We start from the raw sequence: 18,433 nt of genomic DNA on the forward strand, positions 1-18,433 counted from the left end.
AAATATTTCCTGTGCGATGCGGTGATGCACGGTGACCTCTTTTCTCTCGCACCGTGGCCCTAAAAAGAAACATAAGCGCGTGAATGTTTCAGTGGTGGCTCAGCGGTTACGGTCTTGTAATAGAAAGGTTGCTGGCTCAAGCCCCACCACTGCCAAATGGCCACTGTTGGGCCCCTGAGCAAGACCCTTAAGCCTCAGTTGCTCAAGTTGTACTCAGTCATAATTGTAAGTTGCTTTGGATAAAAGCCTCAGATAAATGCCATAAATGTAAATATTTGGCTCAAGGTGGCATGCTTCCTCCCAGACTTGCAGACTCCTAATTCTGCTCAAAGAAGGCAGTAACGAGAAGCGGAGAGCTACAATACTCGGAGATGGATGGACGACTTTGCCTTCGGCGTGCTGTTACTAGAGAACAAAGTGCCGAGCCAGGCTGTGGCCTTTCCTCACACTTAGCCCACCTGGAATTTCCTTGCAATTAATTTCTTCCTCCCCCTCGGCTTCCGGCTCACGCCTCAATTTGCTTCAAAGCTGGTGCTCCGTGCTGCCGCGCCGCATGGCTGTTTCCACGCTGTTAGATTATTAGGTCTTGCGCAGGCATCGTAGGGCCACGTGCGTGTGGCTGGTGATCACGAAGGATGTTTGCACAGGGAGCTGTGGCGTGCCAGCTCCGGCCAGGTTTTTTTTTTTTTTTTCCCCGGCCCGCTGGACGAGGGCCCGACTCTAAAACACTGGCGTGGTGCTGTGGTCCGGTGGGTGGCACTTGCGCAGCCGTGTCCTGCGGAGAGGCGGCGAGCGTACAAACGCACCCCTGGGTGGGCGAGTGAGCCGGGGGGGGGGGGGGGGTGGTTATGTAGCACACAGTAGCACGCTTGTGTAAACCGGCCTCCGCTAAACGCGTGATGTTTTAGAGTAAATATGTCGACGTCCAGGCCTTCCCTCCCACGGTGGAGTGCTGTGCCTTGGACAAGGGCCCCATTGAGAGCTCCCCAAGAGGGGATTGTTTAAAGTTTTAGAAGTTTAGAAGGAGAGGTGTGTGTGTGTGTGTGTGTGTGTGTGGGGTGGGGGGGGCTGGATTGACTTGCATGTCAGCACACACACTTTCAAGCAGCGAGAGAGCCACGCGCAGGCACGCACGGGTTCCACTAGCACAGTGCTGCACGCTGTTTTACATGCCGCATCATATGTGTGTTTTACTGTAGGGTAAGAGAGTTTGCAAAAGCAATGTTTAAATATAACGCACTTCCTTATTGTGTGGAGCTAGCAGGTCCCGTCTGTCCACCGTGGCCATGGAGCCTACGTGATCCGCGCATGTCTCCGTCAGCCTGGCACCGGTGCCCATTAAAGGAAGACTCCACAGAGCTCCTCATATGACATGATGCTCTCATACATTTATGCAAATCTCTTGGATCAGCCTGGATAGCTCTGAGCACAATTTCACTTTCAGATTCTCCACTTTATTCATGTATGTATCCAAAAATGAATTATTCATTATTATTATTTTTAATGTAATTATTCACTTTTAGGTTATTTCTTAAGTGACAACAAATTACCACACTCCTTTTTACAGTCAGTTACTTTTGTGTGTTTCATTCAGCACAGATGTGCGTTAATTGATTAATCTTAATCCATCAATTGATTCGTCTTAATTGATTAATTGGTTCAGCTTGATTTGAATATAAGTGCACATATGTCACAATTAGCTCTGCGCTCACTGTTGTATGCACTTCCCCTGTTTACTGACCTTGGCGGCAGAAGATTAGAAGGAGGAACCGATGAGCGACGTCGCTGCCTGATGAACACCCATCTGCTGGTTTGAACTTCGGTTCTTCCCAGTTTCCCTCGTGCTTCGAAGTTCTGCCGTAGATACCCACCCCAGAGTTCTCCAGGCACATCCAGGCCGGAACCGCTAGCTGCCGAGAACGGAAGAGCCACGAGTCCGTGCCGCTACCGGAACGCTCTGGCACGAAGCGCCGCTGTGAAACTTTGCGGAACAAACCGGCGGAGTGTCTCTTTAAGTCCACGGCGCGCACGTAAGCACACCCACGGGCCTGCTTGCTCGGCTTTAACACGCCCACGCTAGCTGCACCTCTACTGCAGAGCACCATTTGTGAAAGGATATTTATCAACCATAAAAAAAACTAAAAAAAAAAAACGTGTGGCACTTGCAGGACAACTGTACAGCTTGTAAAATTTTTTACAGAGCTCGCTCGGACGAGACCGTGCTGTTAGCCTTCCCATTATGGCTTGTACGGGCTCTTATTTGCCCATAAAACCATAAAAAATGTTGTACTTTTCGTAGCTTGAACGATGACGGTAAATTCATCAGTCACCGCATTTTGGTTACATGAGAGAACCTCAGAAAGGTTCAGAATTGATTCTCGGGTGAGTAATGGCCGTTTTAAAATCGATTTGGACCCGAATCTGACCGGTGCCGAAAGGCCTCCGCCACTGAGCGGAGTTTCATCCCGTCCCGTTCATCCCGTCTCCAGGGGAAAGGGGCGTAGCGGACACCCCTCGGCCCCCTGCGGTTCCAGGTCTGTCTCGACAGCCCCACGGGGAGAGGGTCTACATGCCCCCCGGTAGCACCTCCTCCTCCCCATCTCCGTCCTGCTGTTAATAGTAGACACGTCCTAGCTGGCGTCGTGCCTGGCGACGCGTTGCGTTTTACAGCGAGGCGGCTGTACGCTCCGTGACTTTGCCTTCCTGTTCGTTAGGAGAGCGGGGAAACGACGGCGCCACTGTCGTCCGAGTGGAATAAACGGCACGTAAAACGCCGGCGTGTTAAATGGAGATGACCAATTTGTGCTGCCATTATGGAACTTTTTTCTTTTTTTAATCGTCTCTGCTGAAAGGCCGCAGCCATAAATAGGTGGAGTCAAGGCTCGTATCAGGAATGATTCCCTTCTTGGGCTTTAATTCGTAGTGATTGACTGCAATGCAATGAGGAAACAACGTGTGTGTGTCTTTGAGCACTATCCTCAATGACCACCTGGTATTAATAAGTGAGATGTTTACGGTACTTTTTACACAGGTGCCGCGCTTGTCTGAAATGCTAACTGAGCGTCAGTTTTCTCGTTAAACCCCTTCTGCTGTCTTCACGCAAACTCCATGCGGTGGACGTGCTCTCTACAGCAGGGTGTGTGTAGTGTCTCCCGCCCCGAGGCCTCTGCCCTCTCAAGACTTAACGACGGCGTCGAGAGAGATGTACTGCCGGTCCCCGTCCCCACTCCGCCCGGTTCCCGCGGCCCCGGCGCACTCACCGGATCGCGCTGCCGCCCTGCAGGCTGGGAGGAGGCGCTCAGGTTGCATGCAGGCAGTGGGCCGGAGTCCTGTCACAGACTAGTTGCAGCTCCCAGGGTACGAGGGGACGTCCGGAAAAGCCGGTTTGGTTTTCCCTCTCGGATAAAGGTCTTTGGCACCTTGGTTTCTTTAGTTTAATCTGCAGCCTGGACTTTCGGCTGTGGGCTGCCGCTGATCGCTGCATACCCAGATACTTTAATGTTAATGTCTTTATATTATAAGATCATAAGTGTTATTCAGTGGCTTCTCAAGTCTTTATGTGGAATGGTATTATTTGGACTTGATTTTATGACGAGGTCGTTCATAATAGTTATAAACTCATTCAGAGGCTAAAAGCCTTTCATTTTTTTTTCCCCATCAAAAACTGATGGCTAATTCAAAGTGACGTCCCGTTTTGTTTTTTTTTCCTCACAGAAACTCTTTAGTGAAGACTGCGTTTTAGTCCGGGCCGGTGTGTTAAGCCAGTAAAACTGTAGCTTTTAAGTCCCAAGTCAGACTCAGTGGGAGGGGTCGCTTGTTGAATTGAGAGATTTACGAGGACTCGTTAATTAGAGCCGGGGCCATTAGGAGTGTGAATCATATGACACTCGTAATTGCTTAGTGGACTGGCCCTTCATTCCCAGTGACGCTGGTTCCCTTTCCTGAGTTTTAGTGGTAGTGTGATGTTGCTACTGGCCCGAGTGCCATGGGCGTGGAGCAGCACGCTACGCTATGCCAGTGGCACTCATACACCATCAACGACGGACGTGACTGTGCACTTAACTAGACACAAGCTGCAGCAACATTTAGCAGGCTTACATTCGTCAGCACACAATGACCAACGGTCTTTTTCCTGAAGTGGGACGGGTGAGTTCTGGATTGGCGGTGAAGTGATGTCGAACTGGGGGGAGTACTAAGGTTTGGTCTTGATATTTTGATTTCTCTGATGTTCAATTGCTCGCTTGTGCCTGACCTATAGTAGAGACTGATGGGCAGCCTACTGAACTACTGAAATGTTCAGTAGTTTTGTGTTACTTAAATGAAACTCATTTCCTTCCTCAGGCTCGGTGTTACCCAGGTGAGGTGACGATGCCCGAGACCCAGACTGTGTTGCCGTGACAACTTTCACCTTCTCGTTGCTATTTGTAACTAGTAGCACTGGATAACTGTAAAATGGACAAGGGCTTCGGAGTCAGGTTTTTTTTTTTTTTAAGTCTGTTTCTGAGAAGAAAGATGTCGTCGTATAGGTATTGCATTCATATTTTTGGTTGTTCAATTGTTTTTCCCCCACGACATTTTTAAAATTCCAGTGCACATGAAAGGACATAAGGTCTTGTAAGGCCAGTAAATGTCACCCAGCCGTTCATTGAAATCAATTCAGTACGATTATATTACTACCATAAATACTGTAACAGCTCATGCATGTTGTACATCAAGTAAATATGCTAATCACCCTCTATGAATCCAAATAATTGACCAACTCGGGAGAGCAACATGCATTTCAGACTAAAACATATTAAAACATCTTTCAGTGTGTGAGTGTGAGTTAGCATTTGCCTTAATCATGCTACGAGTCGTTATGCTGTTTGGGAGTACCAGAATCTTTAGGACTAAATGTGAGCCGGACCGTACTATGCGCACAGTAGACTGTGAAGCCTATCAAAAAAAACCATGGTGGCTTGCAGGGATGTTTAGTTTCCTCAGCTCGGTGCTGCATATTTGTCCAGTGAGTAGAGCGAGCGTGCTTCACCTTGCAAACCAACCTTGAAAACAAGGTCATTTGTCAAAGATATTTTGAAAGGCCGGGCGTCCTCAAACGTTTGACAGGTTTGGTGCGCGTGTCGGGTTGGTCTGTCTTCTAAGTGTGGTACTGGTAGTGCGTCATCAGGCCGTACCCATAAGAGCAACCTTAGCGGAATACCACAGCTGAGCTCCGCTTTATTAAACTTTGAAGAGAACAGCCATCTGTATGAGTGAACATGACGCATCACCGGCAGCCTAGAGAGAGAGCTATAAGCTGAGAGGTCCTAAACAGATCAGATAGAAGACCACGGGGTCAGCGCACGACAAAGAAGGGCATGCGCAGCAAGACCACTGTCCTGCCTGTCAGACGGCCTCCGAGGGGCACGTCTGACACACAAGGCCACGCCCCCCGCTTCTGCGGTATGGTCGACTCGGAGCGGTCACGGCCGCGGTGGGAAGCAGAATTGCTGCAGCGCCTCTCTGGTTGGCTGCCGGTTGTGGCAGTCACCACCGCGGGGAGCTCTCTTGGCCTGAGGTCCTGTGAGCAGGGTTAGACCGAGGAGAGGCGACTCCCCTCACCACCCAGGGGTGTGAGGTGAACTCCTCCATCTCCGGGAGTGCATTCGTGCCGCGTTTTAGGGGCGTGTACATGCCTTCATTATATTCTTTGATTGAGCCAGAGAGTTTTTGTATTTAGACAAATGGGTTTTGAATCTGGTTTAACAGCTGCATATAATTTCCCTCCTGTCTGCACGAGAGCAAGCTGTGGAGGTGTAGTATTATGTTATGGGTGGAGGTGTGGTGTTATGGTGTGGGGGTTCGAGACGAGAAGGCTCAGTGGTGCAAAGGCAGTCATGTACCTCAGAACACAGAGCTGGAGCCCTGTCCACTCACCTCAGCTTTCAGGCCCTACCAGGCTGTAGTATCATCCCTTCCTGCCTCCCAAGGTTCTTGTTGAAGTCTGTTAGTAAACATTTATCCCGCAGTGAACACCTGGATGTTTGGTTTGGAGAACAACCTGTGCACCCCTCCTACTCTGTCCCGGTAGTCCCTTGCAAGTGAGCGAGTGGTGTGAACGTATCTGCACGGGACTGGGTCTCCCCGTGACGCCCCGGTGTGATGTATGGGTGGTGTGCCAGCCCAATTCTCATTTGAACAGTGTTCATTAATTAATCATCTTTAAACCTGGCAGTGTCCAGCAGTGCTCGAACGTGTCTGCCTGCAATTTGATGTTACCCACGCAACAAATGGGTTCTGCTGCTCCCACATCTGCCTGAATCCTGGTCCCTGTGAGCTTCCTAATGGCTTGGTGATTAAATTAGCTCACACCAGACGCCGGGGAACGCTATTTGACTGCAAAGTGGTGCTGAATGTCACAGAGCCAAACTACTAATTTTCAAGACCTGTTTTTTCTAAAGTCCTCCATCGGTATCTTGTTGCATCTTGTGAATTGAGACTGAGGGGAGTGAATTGCACTATCAGCAGGTGATGCGCGGACTCAAGAATGCTACACTGAAGTAGGGTCTTGTTATTTATGTTTCTTAATGGGAAATTAGGGGGACTGTGCACTGCTGGATTATCGCGTCTTCTGTCTGTGAAGACGACTCTTCGTAGACGTCCGGCTCGTTTAGTTCTCGAGGCGAGACGACTGAACGTGTGTAAGATTGACAGTGTTCTGCCACTTGTCTCGGGGACTTCATCAGTTTAGCAGCGCGGGGAAATTAAATTCTCTGGCATTTAAACATCTGGGGTAATCTCCGTCGGCTTCACGCAACGTCCAGACTGCGGGAAAGTCTCCAGGTCCGGGCCACGAGTCCTCCTACTTGACCTGCTCCTTGATTGTTCCAGGTAACCGATATCCGTGCGTGAAGGCTGGTTTTCCTCTCAAAACGTTGACATTGCAGAGGTTGCCGTGGCTTTATCCTGCTGCTCATTTGCAGGTGTGCTGCTGCATCTCTTAAACCGCAGCGCCCTTTTTAAAGCGTCGCTTCTCCGAGGCCGTTCATGGATTTATCCAGTGTGGACTCCCCAGACACTGAGATGGTCAGCGCAGGGCTTGGCTAAAACAGCCTCGTTCTTTACTCTTTAATTACTCCAGTCTAACTCTGTGTCTCTCCGTCCTCCGCTCAGTGCTCCGAGGCGAAGGGCGCCTCGCGTCCTGACGAGGAACGAGCTCCTGCCTCATCTGATTAGAGGAAAGTTGCAACATTTATTCTCAAATAAACTTATATAGGGCTAAACCTTCCATAAACATTTATAGGGGGCTAAAATTTAATCAAAGCTTAGGTGCAAAATGGCCCTGCACAATTTATTAACGTCACGTCTTTGGGTTATTGTGTGAATTATGAATGAGTATTTTAACATGTTTACGGAAAAGTTCAGGTCTGCCTTTAAGATGGAAATAATAGCATAACTGTTGGAGAATATTGCATTGCTGATATGGAGGTATATTAGAGTTTATAGAAGCAATTCTGCTCTCATTCTGTGCCCCAGGGATGCCTAAAGAAGCGCACAGCTCACGGGCATCAGTCAGGACAGTTTTAAACTCTGAAACATGTAGACATTGTTGACTGTGTTAACGGAGAGTCCACCACTCCTTCAGTTATGAAGCTTGCGTAAACTGTGGTACGGTCTCTGCGAATTGCCTGTGTTTATACAGACATGCATCAAATTTGCCACTTTGCGTCACGCTTTATTGGCAACTCGGTCGGGGCAGCTGTATCTCGGTGGTTACGGTACTCGCCCAGTGATCGGAATAATACCGCGTTCATGGCAGCGGCCGCGGCCCCTTCCGTTTCTCTTCTTGCGCTGCGGTTTTAGGAGTGTCCGTTACTTTAGATCACAGTGACACTTAATCGTCTCGACTGTTATCTCGTTTGGTCTAATTGTTTCGCTCCATGCGCGCTCTGCGCACGATGGCAAGAAACGAGGAAAAAAAAACGAGAACAGGCTGATTAAAGGGCACCCAGGTCCCAGAACAATAATAGTGGGTTGTCATAGAAACAAAGACCTGCTACGCTTTTGATTTGATGGCGCTTTGTATTTGGCACCGAGTCCTGTTTCGCTAGGTGCGGCTTCTCTCTTGCTCCCCTTCTTCCTTTCAATTTCGCTAAAAGTTTTCGAACGCGCATGTGACGTTTTTCTCTGCGCGTGCCTGCAAGTCGAGGACGCCAGACGTTGTTGCTACAGCACGAGAGGAGGCAGACCCTCGGTCAAGTTCTTCCGAGCGACCCTTAGTTGGGTTTTATCGTTCGGCCCACCCCAAAGCCCCCCAGCACCTTGCTTCGCATCGGCGCTCGGGCCGCACACCCCTCCCTCTGCGCTCCTTTGAGAAAGTTTGTTTATGAGAGCAGAACGGCCCTTTTGTGGCTCACCGCTTCACCAAATAAAGGTCTCTCTCTCTCTCTCTCCCTCCCTCTTGCCTTTCCCAGAGACTACAAAAGACCTGCCATCTGTTCCGACAGCCTCCCCCGCGTCCCGGAGGATGACGAGCCCGTGATGCCTGCCTGGAAGTAGGTGTCCCTGCTTTTCCGCGCGTCATTACCATAAACCCCGCGCGGCGCGGTGTGACCCCCGGAGAGGCGCGTTGCGTTCCGGGAAGGCCGCGGGTCTCCGCTCTGCCGCTGGATTAGGCGCTGCACACGGCCCAAGGGGACCGGGGGGGCCTCTCTCCCTGCGGTGAGGCTCTGCAACCCTCCTTGACCCGACTGAGAAAATACGCATTTTTGAGAAAGGAGCGTTTCAGCGGAAGGAGAGTGCAGCAAAAAAAAAAAAAAAAAAGCCTTTGCACCTGTTAATGGTGAAACGCAGCCTGAATTTTCTGCCCCCACTGCAGAAAAGAAGCCGTGTTTAATTGGCTGCCCGCGCGCTTCTCTGGGCCTGAGCGTTGACGTGTAACTGTCTGACACGCGCAGCTTGCTGCTGTTTCTCTTCGGGGGGGGAAGTACGCATGGCACCGCGCATAAAGTTCCCCGCAATATCAGGTGATATCTGGCGGAACAGGAGGCAGATTCCGATCCTCGGTTACCAGTCCCCGGATAAAGGTGTAGCCTCCTCCGGGCATCCTCTCTTCCGAGAGCGGCGCGGAGGTTGTCTGTTGGGGCGAGATAACAAATCGCAAAGTGCCTGACGCTCCAGCGCTGACTCCGTGCTTCCCTGACGCGAGGCGCGGCCCCTAACCTCCCTGCGCGCGCTCTCTGCCGCGAACGCCACAGCTGACATTTCGGCTCATTACACCCCACTGCGTCTTCCTCACAAACTTAATTCGATTTGTGACCCAAATGTTCTTCAAATTACATCAGCGTTGCAGCACAGTTTGGTATCTCTAACCCCCCCTTTCGAGAAGAAGCTCCTTTCTGTTTGTTTTTACGCTGCCCTGTACGGGGCCAAGATGCTGCCACGCTGCTTTCTTGTTCCTGTCCTGTTGTTTGCAGATATTGGACTTGAGATGACAATGAGCCGGAAGAAAACAAGTCCTTTTAAAATATGAATGGAGTGGGGACCGGTAAGGCCGCCTTTAGGCTGTGTGGGGTTCTTTTTTCTCTTCACCCCTCTAGGCCAAATTAAAGGCATGCCATTATCCCTGGCAAATTACCACGCGGGCTTTGTGGTCCAGCTATGGTGCATTAGTGCGCCTTAAGATGCGGCCTAGCTGTGCCCATTCACCCGACAAACACAGGGTCCGCTGGCAGATCCCTGGCTGCTCCCACAGAGGAGGCATTCACACCAGGTGGGGGGGTGTTCGGTTAGAGATCCATGCCACAGCCGGGCCCAGACATGCTCTCAGCCCGGTCTGGCTGCAGCGATGGTTTATCTGCTCAGATTCGAACCAATTAAGAAGTTTGGATTTGGGGGCAGATGGGGACATGTCGGTGGGGTTGTTTGTTTGTTTGTTTGTTTGTTTGTTTGTTTTTTGCCGGCAAGGTTTTTGAGGAAGTGGTAGCGCAGGTTTTCCGGAAGCATCGGTGCGTGGAGGGTGCAGGCCTCTCCGGACTGGACAAACCACAGCGACCTGTTGAGGCGGTGGTGGGGTTGGGGGGCCTTTGCGTGGTTCGGAACTGGACAGCGGAGAAAAGAGGCTACACCGAACTGTGTTGCGACGTGATTGGCCAAACCAAACAGAGATCCGCGCCCCACTCGATCGATATCGACCAGGCTCAAAGCGCAGGCCAGGCCCGAAAAGTATCAAGGAGCGTGAGGATTAATCAAGCTGAGTGGCTAGACGACCGGACCCTCATCTCAATTGGGTGGGCTTGCTTTCATATCGATGGTGCGATATGGGCGTGGTTCAGTTATCCCCTTTACTCAACCACATAAATCAGCCAACGGTGAATGTGAACACGCAGCACGGCACCCTCTAGGCCCGTACGGAATCGCGCTCGCGTGCCGAACTTTCCCCACGCGAGCGGAATCTGTTCCCTAACCTTAGCTTTTTCTTTTTTCCTTTATGAAGTTCCAGTCCTTCCCTCGAGCGAATGAGTAATGGGGAGGTTTTCGCTGGCGCTGCGATGACGGGACTCGGTGAGCGTAAATTGCGGGCTGCGCGCGGGGTCATTAAGCCCTGTGCCTCGGGTTCGCGGGATCTTTCATCACCCGCTCTGGATCAGTGGCTATAAAATGCTGGCCTGCTCCTTGTGTTTATTTCCTTTAACAATAGATTAGCAAGTCTGCAGCCCACGAGCTCGGCTGATGCTCTGTAGGATGAGCAGGGGCAATGAAAACATAAATTTGCTTATAATTTCTTTCTCTCTCTCTCTTGCTCCCTCACTCCTCACTATTTCAGTATGTATACATGTGTGCTCACAGCATGCGTGTGTGCTGGGTATCTTCCCCCCCACTTCCCTGCTGGTTTCCTGGATCTCCCTTTTAATAATTGAGTTGGCCCATCGTGTTGTTTGAGGTTGACGATTAAACCCTAGATAAGATCGTCTCGCTTTCATCCAGTAGAGCAGATCATTACCAGAAACACTTGCAGTAAACTACACTAGATGATGCCAGGGTTGTTTGTGCTGCTAACGCTGAAATGAACGAGTCCCTTCGGGTACATAACGCTTGTGAGCACGTCTTTGTGCAGACACGCGTGTACGGCCTTCGGCACGCAATGAAAGGGGATGAAATGTTTCCTTTGATTATGTGGAAGGGTTGGGTTGATCTTGGAGTTATATTGGGTGTACTGGGCTGATCTTAGTTCTACATTTACTGGGTATACTGGGTTGAACTTTGTAACTTTGGGGTCCATCAGGCATAGGTGGGCTGTGCTGATGTTTCGAGACTCTGAATGTGACTCTGAACGAGACTTTGGAATGTGAGTCAGGTGGAGGCTGAGTTTGAGTTCTCCATCTTTGAAACAAGATGGTCCTTCTTATATCACTAGAATAGTGGAAGCTTCTTTTTTTCTGTGCCAGGGTTTTTTATTTTAATGTATTCTTCCTGTAGAGTACCACTGATGTACAGACCTTTTTATCTCATTCTAATGTTCGGCCTGTGCGAAGGTTTCATTACTCACGAGGATACACACACCGTTCCCAAACTACACCAAAAGTTGAACCAAGTTAATAAACCCAGGTGTTTTCAACACCCCCCGGAGGATTCGCAGAAATTGTGGGAAACGCAGACCAAAACTAGCCATCAATTACTGCCATAATCCTGTAGTGCTGTTTAATCATTCAGGAAGGATTAAAGCACCCTGTCAGTTCTTTACCTAATTATAGCTTTGGTGGCTCCTGTACACAGTGCGTCTAGCTTTGGAGAGCAGCCAAAGGTCTGTGTTCCCTGTCTTTTATAGAAAATTGGGGAGCAGCAAGAGACAAAGGCCCCTATCTCTGTTTTAACAACTAAATAAAGATGCCACCAAGGATCTCGGGTCCCTTTTATATGAAACAAGCACTGGAAACAGAATTTAAATGAGTGCCTTTTCGTCCCCTGTGGCCGTCCAGCCTGGGATATATTCCTCCCAAGAACTCAGCACCGCGGCAGCTCTGAAGCACCGCGGCAGCACAAGAGCGGATGGGTTCGTCTACTCGCTATACTTGTGGATACGCTGGTGAAAGAGGGGCTTCTCGTAGGACATACGGAGACGAGCAGAGGGTTGTGATGGGGGGGGGGGGGGGGGGAATGTTTTCCAAAGCTGTTTTTAACACGTGTGCACTACCATTACTGCCTGGCGCTAAGTTCTTATACCGTTACAATTCATGCAATGTTCATGTAAAATAAAGAAATAAATAAATCCTACAAATACAATTTTAGCTGATATCTATTTTTTTTACTTCAGTTAATATCAAGTATTATCTATCCTCTCAAATTTAAAACTAATGCAATTAATTAAGAAATAAATCCTTGTTGTTTGGGCTGTCTGTCCTGAAGCAGCATTACGTGTCAAATGTGACAGACTTTGATGATGATTTGATATTATTTCCACATTTGCGATAGCCTCAGGAATGAGCAAACTCCAGGCTTGGGTAGAAGAGCATTCCCCTAGTGTGCTGATCCCTGGTGGAGGACTGTGATTAACCATGCTCACTGTTCCTATTAAAGCCAACGACGCCACGTTGTTCTCACTTTTTTGTACCTGTACCGCGTTTAAATCTGTTTTAAGATTTCCTGCCCTGAAACCTGGGTCACGGCCTGAGCACCCTGTGAACGAGGAGTCACACCGCAGCTGAGGGGGAAGCGGATTTTTTTTTACGTTGAGGCGATCGACAGCAATGCCAATGGAGTGTTATTTCTCCTACAATCAGCATTCCTCCTTTTTGCGATCGTTAGCACTGTAAACGCATGAATTTAAAGGATGCGCTGATATTCCTTACAAAATATACGGCTACTACACGTCAGTATGTCAGAGCTGCTGAGCTACAGGTGCGTGAAAGTGTCGGAGCTGCTGAACTGAATGATGCTTCTGATACGCTGACGTTTTCAGGGAATTTGTCATTTTCAGGTAAGACAGCACAAATGCCCGTGGACCCTAATCATTGTCATTCATCTCACGGACAACAGTAATCAGTTTGCAGTCGTGTGTGTGTGTGTGTGCGTGCCTGTGCGTGTGCGCAAGACATGGAAATGCTGTTGGCGTAAATTAGACAACACGCACACAAAAAAACAACTTAGCAGCTCTGTGGGTTACTGCGGATCTAGACTTTGCTTTATCCAACGCATGAAACAAACCTGCAGTATTTTCCGAACCTTTTTGTTTTTGGGCCTGTTCATTCTCCTGCCTGTGTTCCAGAATTCCCGGACCAACGTGCTCGTCCGAACGTCCCAATTTAACTCTCTAGTCAAGAAGCGCCTTCAACCAAACTGACTGCCACCAGGGCACATGCTCCTCTTGCAGTGGAATATGTAATCTATAATCCTTTGCCCTGAGGGCTGGTCCCCCACGCCTCCAACTCTTCAACCGGTAAAGAGCCAGCAGGGCCACGGGTCAGTCGGACGCATGAGCTGCCAGGCTTTCAGCCAATCACAGAGCACTAGATTAGCTCTAGATTACGTAATCTGCAGGGCAATACAGGGTCAGGCTTGGTCCGGTTGTTTTAATCAGATCCTTTAGTCTGGCTGTCATGGACTTGACTCAGTAAAGTGATGATTGGTAGAAAGGACCGTGGGCACATCAGAGCCCTTTAACCAGCTCATACCAACGATAGCACAGTTCCAAATAGGAAGGGTATTAGGACAAGCCATAATTCAGGCAATAAAAACAATTCTTGCAGTGATTTACTATACTTCTAGTTACTATAGAGGTAATAGCAGTAGGAGCCAATTAATCTATTCATTAAATTAAACAGCCGAGCTCCTTTGAATAGTCTTGGGTTCGTGTGTGCTGGTCACACAATGCTATATGCCTTAGTAATCCTGTCATAACCCTTTTCTGAGGGAATGTGTGTGGGTGGGTGGGCCAGTGGGTGTGGGTGTGAATTTATCTATGTGCTGGTGCGTATATGTGTACTGAGCTTGGAGCCATAGATCAATGAACTGTCTTGGAGAGAGGGGTGACAGACATTGTGTGTACTCTTCTGAAAGAAGAGGAATGAAAACAGAGAGCCATGCCCTGAAAGCAAGGCTATGCTCAAAAGACCTGTCGTGGCCCCCGAGGACCAGGGTCTCCGGAGAAAGAGCGGCTCCGAGGTGCCCACCCTCACCCGTCTGTTACAGACTCTAACCGAGCGAAGCGGTACAGATGCCACAGCGCGCGCTGCGGAACCTCTCAAAGCCGCGCCCCGACAAGCCCTCTGGCTTGGTTTAAGGGCAGCTCGTCGGTAGCCACGAGCTGTCTGTGCTGAAACGCTTCGGTGAGAGCGAGCGAGCGGCTCGTCCTGGCCTGCTGTTTTGTTTTGCCTGGCTTGGAAGGAGCCTTGGAGCAGTGAAATGTTGAAAGTAAATGTGGAATGTTAGTTGAGATTGGAAAAAAAAGAAAGAAAAGCCTTAAAAATCTAAATGTGAGACATAATGTACTAAAAATATAAAAATATACATCACAAAATACGTGACATTTCTCGTCAATCACAGACAGATGTTTATTGTCATTGTATTGTACAACAAAATTCACTGTGTAACTGCTGAGGCTACAGTGCACTACAGCTACACTATAAACGTGGCAAAATCATGCAGGATAGATACAATAGAATAAAAAACGAAAAGTGCAATTTGCACACAGTGCATGTACATGCAATAATGTGCAGTACACATGGGTAGAGTTCTTGATCTTAAAAGTGTACGTTATTTATATGCAATATGCATCAAGTAAACACTGTTATTTGTATGCAGCGCTCATTATGTGAGCGTTATCTGTATGTAACATGCAGATTTTCTATGAATCAAAGTGTGCAGGAGTGTAGTTCATTGTGTCCGTGGCACGTGACGTTCCAGTGAGCACGACGTGCGTTGTGTGTCTTGTGAATTGTGTTGTGTGGCTGTTTTGTCTAGTCAGGAAGGCGGACTGCTCTCGGGGAGAAATTGTAAGGGTGTGTATTTGGTACAGTTTGAGCATTTTAAAATGCGGGATGAGAGCAAGCCTAAAGAGAGAACTCGTGTAAATGAGTTCATTCCTCCATATAGAAGGTTTCCGGGTCTTCGTGGTGCCTGGGCCTCGCTCAGCATTCGGTGTTTGTATGCATTAAAAATGTGCTTTGTCTCAGGTAACCATGCAACCCAGTTCCAGTGAAGGATCTACTGATGTTTAGTGTTGTTTATTATTACGAGCTATGTAATTAAACATGTATTCTATGCAGAATTCATTGTGCCATTGATATCTGTTCTTTGTCTGTAGTTTTGGAGACTTGGAGTATGTAACCAACTTCTTTACCTCGCCGAGCGTGTGGTTACTGGAATTTCTCACACAATCCAGATTAGGGTTTACCTCTTATATATCATACTCCAGTGAAACAGGAAGTCAGGGACGACCACATCCTTAAGACTCGGGTTTTCAAAAAAAAATACAAAATATGAATAGGAATATGCGTGTCATGACTGGCCACTCCCTAGTATCATGGCTGCCCTGTCCTGTGTATTTGTTTTGCGTTTGTTTTGTTTTCTCTGCCCATCATTTGTAGCACCTGTGTCTTGTTCATTCTTATTAGTATGTGTATTTAAACCCTGTCTTGGTCCCTGTTTGCTTGGCTGCTCTCTGTGTTAATCCCAGCCTCACTGTGCTAATCCCAGCCTCACCACGTTACTCAGCCTCTCTGTGCTAATCCCAGCTTCACCGTGCTAATCCCAGCTTCAGCGTGGTAATCCCTGCCTCACCGTGTTAATCCCAGCCTCTCTGTGCTAATCCCTGCCTCACCGTGCTAATCCCTGCCTCTCTGTGCTAATCCCTGCCTCTCTTTGCTAATCCCAGCCTCTCTGTGCTAATCCCTGCCTCTCTGGGCTAATCCCTGCCTCACCGTGTTAATCCTAGCCTCTCTGTGCTAATCCCAGCCTCGTGTTAGTCTCAGCCTGTCGTTCATGTCTTCTAGACCTCCTTCTCTCTAATGTTAGTTGTTCTTTTCTTTGCTTTTATGTTTGTTATAGTTTGCGGACCCTTTTTGTTATCGTGTGTTTTCTTTCCTGTTGGCTAATCATGTATTCTCGGACTCTGTGTATTGGTTCTGTGATCCTGGAAGCTTTTAACGATTACGATTCTGGATTTGCCCCTAATAAATCTCGCCTCCTAAACACTTATTGTTACAAATCTATGCAAATAGATCATTATTAAAAAATTGCTCAATGAATGAATGAATGAATGAATTGATAATTTATTTTCTCTATAATATTACCTTACTGAAAATTCTGATAATTATTTCTAATTATATTTTCAGTTTTGAAAAATCCATACCTACATATCTATATACTGTACATACATATACTCATACATTTATATATATATAATACACATACAGTATATACACTCATACCTACATATCTATATACTGTACATACATATCTCATACATTTATGCATATACATACAGTATATACACTCATACATACACTGATACAGTATATACACTCATACATATTCATACATACAGTATATACACTCATACATACTCATACATATTCATACATACAGTATATACACGGTTATAGCGACTGTAACATCTCTTCCTCCCTGGACACCTCATCTTGGTCCCCACCATCTCTGTCCATTTAATTGCAAATGCTAAAAGTGATTGTGCCTTAGATTTCCTTCTTTGGCATTCGCTCCCAACAAATTAAATTCTTGTCTGGAGGACCCCCTGCCTGTCTTTCGGGGAGTTTTATTAAAGTTTTGTGCGGTGTTCTTCTGGCAGCGCAGGGCAGCCGGATGATAAACGTTCTCAGGCCAGATTAAATAAATGTAGCCTTACAGGCCGAGCATGATGCCTGCCAGGCAGCACGACCAGGAAGCATACCGGAGGCCAGACGGCCTCTCGCCCACCTTCATCAGCCTCTTAGTAAACCGATGAGCACACAAAGTGATTTGATTGGAAGTTTTAGCTTCTGCGGTTACTTCTGCAAACGTGTCATAAACCAGGAGATGGTCCTTGGCATCTGCTGCACCCGCTTTCTCGTTCTCACAAGCGAAGGCGTGGCGCGTCCGGGGCGACGTTCATCTCCACGACTCCGCTGTTCGGCTCTGCAGCTGTTCTAATTATTAAAAACGTGCTCTTCACGGCCGAGCCGGGCAGCTTCAGATGAAGGCGAACTCATCCGAACTGCAGGGGAGCACGCCGAGCGTGTGGGCTATTAATTTCTCTGCCGCCAGACCCCGCCATGGCGGGGAAGCATGTCCGGGCCTGAATGAACTCGCCGTCACGCCGCCTCCGTTAGCTCCCCGGGGGTAATCATTCAGCTCCGGTCCATGCCGCTTTCCACGCCCGCCCTGCTCCCGTCCGTCAGGCTGACGCGAGCGTCCGATGTCGGGCCGAGGGGGGCGGGACGGTTTAGCAAGTTCGTCGCTGAGACGTTCCCCAGGGGAGGAGAGGGTGGGGGAGGCTCAGTAGATCTGGTGGGATGACTGCAGCACACAAATGAGCTGGTCCGAGATGCCGGGTTGACTCTCTAGCTGGTCCAGCTTCGTGTGCCACGCGACCTCTAATGGAATCAGACACCGAGTGTGTGATTGCTGGGATCCTCGCGCGTCTCTCGTCATCTCGTCTTGTTTCATCTTGGCCTAAAATGAGCAAATTAGCCACAATCATAATTGCTTTCTTCTTTTCAGTTCTGCCAACTTGAGCTCTCTGTGTACGGAAACACACAGTTGCTTTAAAATAAAGAGCTCATCATAGACTGTGACATTCTTCAAGGATCTTTCCTTACTGATGGGCTTTTTAGAACCGCGTGTCAATATTATTCTTAAACTGTATGAGCTGTCGCAGAAGCTGTGATGTGGTGGTGAATGGTTGTCATGTAGTGTCAGCCAGCAACTGACATGGTCCAGGTTGACGGTGTGTTTACTGCTTTTCTTAAGTGCTGTTTATCTGCTTCCATGCTGCAGGCAGAGCTGTGAAGCATTTGCTCACCGTTTTTTGAGTGATGCGGATGAGACCGAGTCTCCAGATCCTCCCCTCGGGCCAACTGCAGAAAACCCTCCAAACGCCTGGAATGAAACAAGAGACCATGTGGCCATTGTCAGTTACCCTTCAAAAGGCTCTCTCTCTCTCTTTCTCGCTCCCTCCCTCTCTCCCTCGCTCCCTCTCTCTCTCTCTCTCTCTCTCTCTCCCCCTCTCTCTCTTTCTCGCTCCCTCCCTCTCTCCCTCGCTCCCTCTCTCTCTCTCTCTCTCTCTCTCTCTCCCCCTCTCTCTCTTTCTCGCTCCCTCCCTCTCTCCCTCGCTCCCTCTCTCTCTCTCTCCCTCTCTCTCTTTCTCTTTCTCGCTCCCTCCCTCTCTCCCTCGCTCCCTCTCTCTCTCTCTCTCCCTCTCTCTTTCTCGCTCCCTCCCTCTCTCCCTCGCTCCCTCTCT

The 18,433-nt window shown here is 48.7% G+C and overlaps 1 protein-coding gene across 9 annotated transcripts in view; it reads left to right on the forward strand.

The window, feature by feature from the left end:
* Nucleotides 1-18,433, forward strand: part of sema5ba (sema domain, seven thrombospondin repeats (type 1 and type 1-like), transmembrane domain (TM) and short cytoplasmic domain, (semaphorin) 5Ba) — a 91,859-nt gene that overhangs the window by 8,072 nt on the left and 65,354 nt on the right. For 4 of the 9 annotated variants that reach the window (XM_027024394.2, XM_027024403.2, XM_027024405.2 and 1 more), the window contains exon 2: nt 8,454-8,534. The exons of 1 other annotated variant lie outside the window; for it this stretch is intronic. The gene's annotated coding sequence lies outside the window, so the exon portion shown is untranslated. Of the gene's footprint in view, nt 1-1,261; nt 1,463-1,752; nt 2,031-8,453; nt 8,535-18,433 lie in introns of all 9 variants that reach the window. 4 more of the 9 variants (XM_027024396.2, XM_027024395.2, XM_027024397.2 and 1 more) reach the window with 3 other exon arrangements.

The sequence above is a fragment of the Electrophorus electricus genome, chromosome 25, assembly GCF_013358815.1.
Source record: "Electrophorus electricus isolate fEleEle1 chromosome 25, fEleEle1.pri, whole genome shotgun sequence".
NCBI classification, from domain to species: Eukaryota; Metazoa; Chordata; class Actinopteri; order Gymnotiformes; family Gymnotidae; genus Electrophorus; species Electrophorus electricus.